A 13,285-nucleotide genomic window follows, 5' to 3' on the forward strand; every position below is an offset into this window, starting at 1 on the left:
AGACCCAGATTCAAGAGGTGGGGACAGCAACTCCATCCCTCTGTTGAAAGCGTGTCAAGGAATTTTGGAAAAATGTTTCCAAGCCTCCACAATTGTTTATTTGTTGTATCTTTTATGCGTTCATTTATTTATTCTTTAAAAGCTACTTTGAACATAATTAAAACTGTCATTCAGCTCAGGTACCCCATTTCATTAGACCATGCTCAAATGTTGACCAGAGCAGCCCCGAGTTTGTATCGGGAGACAGATGCAAATCCTCCCAAAAGCCTGTCCCCGTGGCTTGGTGGTGGTGACAAAGAGGAGACCACAGCTGGAGAAAGTAGCTTCTTTCTGAAAACTGAGGAGAGAATGCCCTGTGTGGTGTCTGTGTCAGTGGTGGTGGTGGTGGAGCTCACAGCTGAGACACATTCCTCACAACAGGCTCCTCCTCGTTTCTGCTCAACTGATTGGTTGCAGCCCGAACCTCCATGTCGTCACTCTCTGTGCTGTTTTCTCCGCTTTCTCTATCCTCTTCAGGCTCAGGGGAGTTTCAGCCTCCCGGTGTACTCAACCTCCCATCTGATGTTTTATTAACAGTCCTTCCCTGTTTCCTTGTCACTGACACCAGCTTGGCCTTTCTACCTCTTCTTAAAATAGGTATCTGTTAACACACACTAAGTGAGCTGGAATTCTGTGAGCTGCGGGAAGAGCAGGCACCCCCTGAGAGGGGCCGTAGAACCCCCCTCCCACACCCATCCACTCAAAAGGCTAACTGCCCTGAATGGGCAAACATTCAATACTATTGTTGAGAATTACAGGCCTTTCCATCCAGCTGTCACTTTGCAACGATAACATTTACAAACAAGCAGGTGTGATTATCACAGGAACACAGGGTAATTATGCACATGTGGGCTAGAGGGAGCCCAGGGAACCCTCTAGGCTGAACCTTGGAGTCAGTCCTGAGCATTTTCCATAGCGCTTCCCCACCCCCGCTCCAAGGGAGGTCTTCACAGTTTCCCAGTCGGAGCCTCAAGTGTTCCAGTGCTGCTGCAGCCCCGTCATGGAGGAGTCTGTGCACGTGTGTGCCCACACGCACTAGGGTCCCATCGCCTGGGGACACAGCAACTGGGGGCCACGGGTGCCCCTGTCCTTACCCTCTTGTCAGGTTGGGACTCTGCGAAATGCAGGGAGGCTGGGAGCTGTAGGGACAACTCAAGAGGACAGAGCTGAGAAGCTAAGGAGGCATCTGGAAACTCCCTCCTTAATGCCTCCTGACACCAGGCCTTTCTGCTTGGCCGCACATGCGCAGCACAGCCTGTGAGCATTTTGGCACTGCGTTCACGTGCACGTGCTCATGAGTGTCTCTGGAGGGCGCTGATCTTAAAGCTTTCTGGATGCCTCATGCCACGGCATCTGGGCACCACGGCCGCAAGGGGTTCAGTACCTCCCACGCTGAGCACTTCGGACACCTAGCAGGGACTTGACAGGTGTTCGCTGAGTGAAAAAACGGGCAGCCACTGAGCCATCTCTAGGGACAGGGCCGCGCCATTCAGACCCTCCTCTGTCTCAGCCCTCGTCTCCAGGGGCACTTGACATGTTAGCTCAGCTCTGCAGGGCAGGCAGCCCCCTCTTTTGTCATCCCCATCTGTGTCCTAGAGCGCCCCCGCCCTCCAACCTTCCAGTCTTCCCCTCCTGCAGCAGAAACCTGCCCTCCCAGCCTTTCCCCTACCCTGTCTTCACACTTTATCTCCCACCAATTGGCTTTTTTGCCACACACACACGTGCATGCACACACCAGCTCCTCCTTTAAACCTACATATCCCCCTGTATATGAAATGCCCTCCCCTCCTACCATGAAACAGATCGACCTCCACAAAGGCGAGACCCCCACCTCCCTCGGACGGCCTCCTCCCACATTGGGATGCAACCCTTCCTCCTCTCTTACTCCTAGGTCCCCTTTTACAGAACAATTTGGATCGCTACTGTGATGTTCATCTCTGTCTTCCGCACAGAAGTTGTGCGTGCTCTCTTGCTCTCGCTCTCTCTCTCTCCTGCTCTCTGTGCAGCTGCCCTCCATAGCGTCCGGTCCCTGGGGAGAAGCCACAGTGCATTTTCCAGCTTGGCTCTCTCTCTCAGGTCCCCAGCAGAAAGCACTGCAGTAGGGATGTGCTCAAAGTCTACCGAACTGGGAAGGGTAAGGAGCGCCTGGACCAGAGAAGAGGGCAAGCCCAGCTGCCCGCTGAGCCCCAGTGCTGCCACCGCAGGGTCCTGGCATGGGCAGAGGGCAGCCCTGCCTCCTCTCCATCAAGGCTTCCCGCCCTTCTGTCCAACAGTGCTCCCTCCAGCAGCCTGGTGAAGCTATTAACCCTGTGCAGAACGTTGTTCTAAAAGGCATAAAACAAAACACTCAGATTACAAAGGACCCAGTGATACTGAAAATCAGATGGCTGCGTGCACTTGAGCAGGGGAGCCTCACCCCAGCACCATGCGTCCACGGGCTCTGCCCTGGAGCCCATCCCCCCCATACCTCTTCCCCTGCCCCCCCACCGTGGGAAGCACCCTCGAGGTGATGGGATGCAGAGGGGGTGCCACGGGGGAGGGAGAAAATGTAGGACAAGGGAGTCTGAAACAAAAGGCACGCTCACCAGGGATTCCTGAGAGGCTGCGGCTGCTGTTCATACAGAAAGATCTGAATCATGATTTATGGTTTGCAGAGCTTGGGTGCACATGGAGAGAGAGGGGGAGAGAGAAAGAGAGAGGGAACTGTTCTCATGGACACAGCACAAGAAATAGCTGCCCTTAATTATAGCTGGTAAATAATTGTTCCTACTGCAGCAACAATGTTTTCAAATGAAATCTGTGGACTCTGGAGGTTTTTTCTTTGCTTTCATCATTGTCTCCATTAGGCACTTAGACATACTGAGCATTAAAACCACCCGCAACCTAAGTAATATGAATTCAAGGACCACACTACCTGGAAATAGGAAAAAGAGCCTGTGGTTTGTTTTTTTTTTTTCCTTCTAAACCAGCTGCAAAGCAGAGGAAATCGAGTAATTTTTATATTATGAGATTTCAGGGGTTTTTTCATACTGTGTCTATTTCCTTTTAATGACAGTTGTCAGAAGTCACTCTTAAGAAAGTACTTGGAAACTGAATAGAAAATGTCTCACACATGTACTTTCCCTGTTTTTGTGAAATTCAAATACGATGTGAGCGACAGGCACTGAGTGCTTGTCCCCCACGCGCAGCAAATGGAAGTTTTCTTCAAACCTTTTGTTCGCAGAGGTAGGAGGGGAGACCAGGAGTCCATCAGGAGGCACCCTGCCTGGGATTCAGCCCGGATAGGCCAGGACTAAATGCGCCAGGTGAGCTCCTGTCTTGTGGGGTGAGGTTGGATGGGGGGGGTGCTGGCAACCTTGAGCACCCCCATTTCAGGAGTTAGAATGGAAGCAGACTCAGCCCCTCATGAGAAGCCAGATCCCAGGCTCCGGCCCCAACAGGAGGCAGGGTCATGTTGGGCTCTGTGTTGAAACCTTGTGTCTGTCACTGGGAAGCAGGCTTGGCAGGAGGCAATCCAGCCAGCGTGGTGGTGCCCCCACGCTCAGTTCCCAGGGACCCAGGAGCTGGGGCTGTAAGGAACCGGGACCCGGCTTCGGCTGGTCCCTCAGACCACTTCTGCAGGAGGCCAGGGGACAATGCTCCTGTTTGGGGCCCTGCAACCCCGTTCGTGGATTCTGCTAATGACTGAAGACCCATTCTGGCTAAAACTAGTCAGGAAGAAACATTCTCTTCTTTATACCAAAATCCTGGTGAATGCACACACCTTCCACGTGGAGGCAAAAATCCCGAGTTCAAATCATGGCTGGGCCAGCCATCAGCCCTAGAATTCTGGCTACACAGCATAAGCACACTGGGTCTCTGTTTCTCAACAGCGATATGCGAAGGCTCAGGCCCGCGTGCGTGGTGTTTTGCACTGGGTTGTTGAGGACTTCCCATGTTCACAGAAACATCAAGTAAGCGGACAAGGACCAAATCTGCTGTGTTAGCTGGCACTCTGGGCCTCCGCATGGGGCTGTGTGTGAACCCAAGTTCAGCGGTGACCCCGCCTGTGTCAGAAGTCCTGTGAAGGTTTAGAACAAAGCCCAGGGGGGCAGGGAACCACCTCAGGAGAGGGGGTGCTAGGAGTGGAGACAGAGAGGAGAAAAGACACATGTCGTTCCCAGTGGGGAAGCCCACCCCTCACCCAGCCCCTTACCACCTTCCCAGCCCCCACCTCTGCCAGCCAAGCCTTCTCCTTCCTCCGCCCCCAAGGAGAGCCTTATGCATGGAGGCCAGGAAAGATGAAGTCATGTCTGATGCAGCCATCTGCCCGGAGCTCCTTGGGAGATGCCCCTATCTGTAGAGCAGGGCTCAAGCAGGGGAAAGCAATAAACGTTCTGCCCTGAGATGTCACCTTCTAGAATGAATCCTGTGCCCCAGCAAAGGACAAAGGGTCCAGGACCCTGATACCAGAAGGAGGGGACAGCCAGGTGTATGTGGCAATCCCATACCGACCCCCACCCCCGCCCAGGTCCTCACGGGCACAGCAGCCTCGCTGAGGCAAGAAGGCAGGACTGCTGACCCCATTTCACAGACGGGGGAGGGAGGCCCAGAGAGGGCCCCTCACGCGCACACGCACAGAGCTCAGGAGAAGCGGCCCCAGGATGGGGGGCCCAGCCAGCTGGCCCCTGGACTCCAGGTGCCCCTCTGCTCCTCCTCCAGCGCACTGGAAACAGCCTTCCCGCGCTGGTGGGTGAGTGCTGCTGGGCAACCCGGGTGTCCTCGTCCCGCCTCTCCGACTCAGCACCCACCAACAATGCCCCAGACAGAGTCGTGGGCAGAAGGTACCCCCCAAATGCTGACTCGCGTCCTAATCTCTGGGGGCTGTGAGTATGGCGGGCTGTCCAGCAAAGGGGAACTGAGGTCACGGATGGAATTAATGCTGCTGATAAGCTGGCCTTGAGTTAGCGAGGACATCTTGGACCACCTGGGAGGCCTCAGCGTAACACGAGGGTCCCCCAAGGTGCGTCAGGCAGAAGCGGAGCCGGGGGGCGGGGGAGTGACCGTGGAAAAAGGCACAGCGGACCACGGAGCTGGCAGCGAAGCCAGAGGAAGAACCCAGGAGCTCTAGACGGACTACAGACGGGGAAAAGGCAAGAGACCGATTCTGCCCTGGAGCCTGCAGAAGGGTATGGCCCTGCTGGCTTCGAGGGCGGTGAGATAATCAAACTGTGGCAGTTGGTGACAGCGGCCACAGGACACGAACACGTGGCTGGCAAGTCATCGTGGGGGTCAGAAACACTGCGGTCTGAGGTCCGGGGACCTGCACTTACAGCCCCTTGGAAGCTGTGTCCCCTGAGCAGCTACGTCAACCTCTCTGGGTCTGGTTTCCCATTTCTAAAATGTGCGATCAGGCCTCCAGGATTGCTGTTAGTGCTGCCAGAGAAGTCAGGCTAATTAACTGTCAACAAGAAAAGTAGGGGTGCTTTCATCGATTTGCCAGGGGCCCGAGGCGGGCGGGGAATTAACATTTTTTTGAACCCGAGACAGAAGTCGCTAATTGTTACCCACAGAAATTGCTTGAATATCTGTAAACATTTACTTTGCTTTTCAATAATCACGTATATGGCTTTAAATCAATATAATGAGCGCCCTTGGGAAGGACTTCTGCAAGCCAGGAAGAACCCCAGCGTGAGGCAGCACCAAGTCAGGACCCCGACTCATCCGTGCTCCAGGACTGGAACACAGATCACAGGACAGGAACTGCCCCACCGGCCCAGCTCACACGGAACACAGGGCCACCCGGTAAGTGACAGGGTGGGAAACATACGCTCTGCACTCACCGGCCACGCGGCAACTGAAAGCTGCTTTCGAGCTTTCTGCTATTGGGGTCACATTATAATGGGATAGGTGGTGTTACCGTTAGATTCCCGGGGGTGAATTCCTCTATGGAGAAGCATTTTTATAATTCCATAAATCACCTGGCTTTCACTTATCGTAGTCGCGTCTTAGAATTGTAATGCATCACGTGTTTATACAGGCACCACACAGCAGAACCCGGAATTGTTTACGTAGGGAGCCAGCATTTACTGAACATCTCTTGTTAGGCTAAACACCACACCAGTTCCGTATAATCCCTCACACTCAACTCCTTCCCTTATGAAATATTTGTATATATACATTAATAGATATATATATTTATATACATATAAAGCTTATTTATCTATATATATAAAGTTACATATATATAACTTTATATTTATAGAACCTTATATTAATAATTGTACAAATATAAAATTATATAAATACACTACATATTATATATTAATTGTATATTATATTAATTATATTAATATAATATATAATTATATCATTGTAAATATATACACATATATAAAATATCTACTTCTGAAGGATATCAAGGATTAAGCTAAATAGAATAACGTAGCCAGGGACACACATCTGGGAAGAAATAGGACTGGAGTCACCCCCACTCTCCCTGGTTGTCACCCCATGCACTTTGTTGGCCCTACCACATTGCATGGCCCCTCCTTATGGAAGGTGCTAGGTCTTTCCTCCCTGTGAGTTTATTCCTCATCCTACCATTGGACCTGGCTTTTGATTTCACAGTGTGGCAAACTCCCCACTCCCACATTCACCTACAATAGCGCACTTTAAAAAAAAAAAAAAAGTACATTAACGGTTAGAGAAAATATTGTGTCATGGATCCCATTAGGAAACTTTAAAATTCATTGAGAATATTCACCAAGTCCTGGTAGTTTGCGGGAACTCTTTTGGGAACCTGGGATGCCAAAGGCTCGGCGTTCTCGATTCCCCGCCAAAGAGTGGAGAGCACAGGAAATAGACAATGAGCAACCAAGAAGGGAAAAAGAGGGGCTATCAAGCTGTGGGTGAGCGCCACCCAGAGAATGCCCTAGACCAATGTCCAATAAAACCTTCTCGGGGCGCCTGGGTGGCTCGGTCAGTTAAGCGTCCGACTTCGGCTCAGGTCGTGATCTTGCGGTCCGTGAGTTCGAGCCCCGCGTCAGGCTCTGTGCTGACAGCTCAGAGCCTGGAGCCTGTTTCAGATTCTGTGTCTCCCTCTCTCTCTGCCCCTCCCCTGTTCATGCTCTGTCTCTCTCTGTCTCAAAAATAAACGTTAAAAAAAAAAATTAAAAAAAAAAAAACAAAAACAAAAACAACAACAACAAAAAAAACCCTTCTCTATACAGGTGGGACCAACAGAAATATGCTCCTGGCAGAGGAAACAGCTGGTGTGAGGCCCCTAAGGCAAGACTGAGTATGCTTACTGGGGAGCGTAAGAGAGGAGAGCCGCCCAAGACGATGTCGGGAGAGGGGCAGAACCAGATCTCATCGGGCTTTATGGTCAAGGAGCAGGAACGTGAGTTTTTGTGAGAAGCCAAGGGTGGCACTGAGCAAGGGAGTATCATAGCCTGTTTTGCATTTTGTTGGGTTGTTTTTAGACCACTCCAGCTGCCATATGCAGAATGGACTGTGGGAGGTCCGGTGAACAGTGGAAGCAGAGAGAGAGAGAGTATGGTGGCTTCTCTGGAGGGTGGTGGTGGAAGGGGAGAGAAGAGAGAGGTGGGGGCTATGCTCTGGAGAGACAGGCAACAGGACTTGAACCGAACCATGGCTATGGTCAAGTGAACCATTTGTCTACAGGGAATCTATCCCCGCAGAGCATGGCGGCCCTGCAGGCAGAGTACAATCTCTCCTCATTTATTTTGGACTTGGCTACATGACTTCCTTTGGCCAATAAGAGCTACACGGGAGAGCCAGTGTATCAGATATAGCAGAGGGTGTAGAAGGTACCACTTATTTCTGCCGTCCTTCCTGAGTTTGTCCTCTACACTGTAAACCGGGCACATCCCAGGGAGTAACAGCTCTGACAGCCTGGGTCCTGAATGGGAAGACCTGTAGACCCCACCTAGGCCCAGTTGAGGCCATCTAACACCAACAGACCCATGAGTGAGGAGTAAATGTTGATCACTGTGAGCTACAGAGATTCCAAGGTTATTTGTTACTATGACAGAAGTACATAGTAACTTCTCTACAAGACTATCACCTAGATCTTTGGCTTAACCAACAGTGTACATAGTGGTTCTGTTTACCAATTTGGGGGTTGACAAGTGGGATAGAAGGTGGGAATTGAGATTTCATTTTAGGACACATTTAACAAACAGGAATACCAGCTATTTTAGGGAAGACACACTCCTTGCATCTGTAGGAGGATCACATTGTTTCCGTTTGGAATTTAACATCCCAAATAAATTTCTAGATCCCTTTATATGCGATCTGTTCACTGTCAAACATTTTACTCCCCGGAACTGTTTATTTCACTTCTTTCCAAAAAGAAAGTGCATTTCGAGTTAAATCTAGTTTCCCCCAAGAGGTCCTAACGAGATGAAAGATAGAAACAGGGTCACAAAAGGAGGAAACCCACTGCCCATCACACTGTCATTCAGCTGGGTGACATTTCCAGGGAGCGAGCCTGCTGAGATCAAGGTGGGGAAGGGACTGCCCTTAAAAATCACATCCGGGGGGCGCCTGGGTGGCTTGGTCGGTTGAGCGTCTGACTTCGGCTCAGGTCATGATCTCACGTGAGTTCGAGCCCCGCATCGGGCTCTGTGCTGACAGCTCAGAGCCTGGAGCCTGTTTCGGATTCTGTGTCTCCCTCTCTCTCTGCTCCTCCCCTGTTCGTGCTCTGTCTCTCTCTGTCTCAAAAATAAATAAACGTTAAAAAAAAAAAAAATTTAAAAAAAAATCACATCCGGGTCATTGTAAGTAATAAAATCCACATGGATAGCCCATTGTGAAGACAGCCAAGGGAATCTTTCCCAGCAAAGCAATTTCAAGACAAATCCATCTTAAACAACACAAGGAACGTATTTTGTTTGGATATTTGGTTTGTGAATAATTGTATTTGTGTTTCATTTATTGACAATCGTATCTCCACGTAATCATATAATCTTGCCAATTCAGGCTTAAAATTTTTAATTCCATCATAGTTAACATACAGTGTTATATCAGTTTCAGGTGTACAACATAGTGATTCAATAATTCTATACATTACCCAGTGTTCACTAAGGTAAGTGTGCTCTTAATCCCCATCACCTGTTTCATCCATCCCCCACCTACATCCCCTCTGGTAACCATCAGTGTGTTCTCTATAGTGAACATTCTGGTTTCTTATTTCTTTTTTTCCTTTGTTCATTTGTTTTGCTTCCTAAATTCCACATTTGAGTGAAATCATATGGTATATGTCTTTCTCTGACTGACTTATTTCACGTAGCATAATACCCTCTAGCTCCATCCAACCATGTTGTTGCAAATGCCAAAAATCCATGCTTTTTTATGTCTAAGTAATATTCCATTGCGTGTGTGTGTGTAATATATCTTCTTTATCCATTTATTGATGGACACATGGACTGCTTCCATAATTTGAGTATTGTAAATAACGCTGCAATAAACATAGGGGTGCATGTATCTTTTCAAATTACTATTTTCATGTTCTTTGGGTAAATACCCACCAGTGAAATGACTTGATCATATGCTAATTCTATTTTTAATTTTTCGAGGAACCTCCATACTGTTTTCCAGAATAGCTGCACCAGTTTGCATTCCCACCAACAGAGCAGGAGGGTTCCTTTTTCTCCACATTCTCATACTTGGTGGTTCTTCTGTTGATTTTAGTCATTCTCACGGCATGAGGTGATATCTCATTGTTTTGATTCTCATCTCCCTGAAGATGAGTGACGTTGAGCATCTTTTCACGTGTCTGTTGGCCATCTGGATGTCTTCTTTGGAAAAGTGTCTATTCATGTCTTCTGCTCATTCCTTCACTGGATTATTTGTTTTTCGGGTGTTGAGTCTGATAAGTTCTTTATAGATTTCGGATACTAACCCTTTATCCGATTATGTCATTTGCAAATATCTTCTCCCATTCTGTCGGTTGCCTTTTATTGATTGTTTCCTTTGCTGTACAGAAGCTTTTTTATCTTGATGGGGTCCCAATAGTTAATTTTTGTCTTTATTTCCTTTGCCTTTGGAGACATGTGGAGCAAGAAATTGCTGCGGCTGGGGTCAAAGAGGTTGTTGCCTGTCTTCTCCTCTAGGGTTTTGATGGTTTCCTGTCTCACATTTAGGTCTTTTATCCATTTTGAGTTTATTTTTGTGTCTGGTGTGAGAAAGTGGTCTAGTTTCATTCTTCTGCATGTTGCTGTCCAGCTCTCCCAGCACCATTTGCTAAAGAGACGATCTTTTTCCCACTGGATCCTCTTTCCTGCTTTGTCAAAGGTTAGTTGGCCGTACATTTGTGGGTCCAATTCTGGGTTCTCTGTTCTATTCCATTGGTCTATGTGGGACAATTCACATTTTAATGGTTTCCCAAGAAATATCACAACGTATTTTTAGCTAATCTTTTATAATAATATTTTTCTATAAAAAATAATATACATTCACAGAAAGTTGTTAAATACGTACTATTAAGTAAAAAAAGACAGAGCTATAATATCTTCAGTATGATACAATTAAAATTAAAGTCAATAACAAATGGTATATACATGTATAAAAATAGTGTGTATACTATATATATAAAGATATCTGGACAGATTACTGTTAAATTACAAACAAGAAGTAAACCTCTGGAAATTTCTATTTGTTATTATTCATTTCTTTTTTTTTTTCTTTTCGAATACGGAAGGCGTCACGAGTTGGCGCAGCGTCTTTGTGTCGAGGCCATGCTCATCCACCCTGTATTGTTCCAGTTTCAGTGCTGAGCCTACAACTCATTTCTGTATCACTTAAATCCTTAAAGATAAACACACGGACTTTTCATCACGAAAAACAACAGCAATAAAGATATTTTACCGAGAAGAACCAGAAGAGGAAATCATTCACACGGGAAAGCCTGAGGAAAACATCTTGACGCCAAAGCAAAGGCCTCGAAGAGAATAAATTACATCCTTAGCGAGGCTCCTGGTCCACGGGATAATGAAGAATCCGGCCCCAGCTTACGCTGTTCAATCCAGCATGCCTCCTGACAGCTTAACACATGCTTACTGCTGCTTATTATACTTTAATACAGATTCAGAATTAATATTTGATGCTCTTCTGTTGTTTCCCTGTTGATGCGTATCTACAGCCTGAAGAAGCAAGCTGCGGACTAGAGACAGAAAAGCACGCAGCAAAATTCACATTTCCCCTTAATGTCAGAAACCACAGATACGTTAAAAAGGATCATCGGGGACGCAGGTACACTCTGACGTTTTGATCTAACCCATTTTCACATTCAAAAGTGTTATTCAAAGTACATAATTGTGCTCAGAGCAGAAAGCACTTAGTGTCAGCTTAGCACTAGCTCCAAATCTCAACGGGAGATTTACGGGAACGTGGCGGCAGACACGGGCTCGGGGCTCCTTCGGGGCTCTGTGGAGCTCTGGGTGGGTTTGACGGGGTCTGCGTGTGCCTCCTGGCTTCTCCCTGACCCTTATCTGTGAGCCTCTGTTCCCCGCCTCCACCGTCACCCCTCCGTTATGAGAAAGGAAGATGCAGAGGCAAAGGAGACGCCGTTCGGTTCTGCGGTGGATGGACTGATCTCAGAATCTCCATTGTGGAATCTCCACTCAGGAGTTTGCAGATCCACCCCCTCTCCCTTGGCCTTTGGTGTCTCAGCTTGAATGAAGCCAAAGGTCACTGAAAGCTTCAGGGGAAACCGCTGAATTTCACTGATGGCCGTGTCAAAATCTCCAAATCAAGCCTGGATCCATCTTCCAACAGGGATTCACCAGACTGACGCATGATGTTTCCAAGGCTGGCTGGCGGGGGGAAGTTCGAACAGAATCTCCAACCTTGCAAGTTTTTGCCTGTTTGAAGCCCTGCCCGCCCCTGGGGCTTCTGATTAATAGCCAAATGGAAGTGCTAGTATTGGACGAGCGCCAATGCCATATTTTGACAGCATCTCTGAGAGCAGTTCACGCCTAAAATAGCCCATGTGGGTGCACTGACGCTCTGTACTTTTCTTCCAACTTTCCAGTCTCTCACAGGACTGTGCTCATCTTTTGAACTGCTGTTTTAAAAAAAGGAATCTTTTTAAAGGTTGATTCAAAAAAATCAATATTCTATTTTTGGCCATAACACTTAAAGTCAGTATATGCTGGAGCTTTATTATAAATCTCTCCTTTAGAGCATGGACCAACTCAAAGAGGTGTTTTATTAAGTACAGGAAGACCTGATCACCATACTGCTTCCTTTGTGGCCATGGCCAAGGTCCCTGGGCCTGGAGGAAGATGTTGGGATGAGTCAACTTCATCGTTGTCAATGACGAGCTATCACTGCCTTGGTAAGATGAAAAGCCAGGTGTCCACAGCCCACGGCAGAGGTGTATTTATAACCACTGCAAAGGCTCAGGACCCCCACTGAATCACCTGAGGCCCTCCATGAAATACCGCTTCTGGGGCCAAACTCAGATCCACTATATCAGAGGCTCTGCAGAAGGATACGGGCTTAATAGACTTTGTAACCTCATCACAGAGACAAAACTCCTAAGAATCCGTTAGAGTAAACAGGGTATACGACGAATGCCCAAGTGTCGGGCGCAGAGGATTAGGGACTAAGACGGACATTTAACAGGAGGAGACGATGTAACTCAGACCAGCTGTGCTAATCGCTGGGTCCAGCTCTGTCACAGAGGAAAACCAGAGCCCAGAGAAGCTACTTGGGCTTCCCAGGACCTGACGATGAGTTCGCCTCCGAGCCGAGTCCCACACACAAAGACTCAGCCTCCCTCTGACCCACTCAAAGTGAAATGGAACACTCAGCCCATTGTGTGGGTAATTACACATTTTTTAACTCACATCTGATAAATCCACATAATTAAGCCCCCCTCCTTCCCCCCAAAATATCTTTTTTTTTCTTTTTGAATTATCTATATAATTGCCTTCATTTTCCACTTCATTTTGCTCATGTAACTATGCCTTCACCCCTCCTCTGGCAGAGTCAGCAGGAAGCAAGCTTTTCCCCCAGACAATCCACGCATACTGAACTATTCCCATCTACAGAGCACTATGATTGGTAGACTGAGGAATTGTGAACACAAATAATAAATGACCACATCCAAGCGCCCTGCCTTTCTAAGCTCAGAACCTGTTCGATACGTGGTCTTAGGAGAAGGTAGCTCGCAAGACGAGGTAAGGCGTCATGCCCAGAGGGGCTGGGGGCATGGCATAGTGCTGCATGGGGGAGA

Source organism: Panthera pardus, unplaced genomic scaffold (assembly GCF_024362965.1).
Source record: "Panthera pardus isolate Hobbes unplaced genomic scaffold, ASM2436296v1 HiC_scaffold_2, whole genome shotgun sequence".
NCBI classification, from domain to species: Eukaryota; Metazoa; Chordata; class Mammalia; order Carnivora; family Felidae; genus Panthera; species Panthera pardus.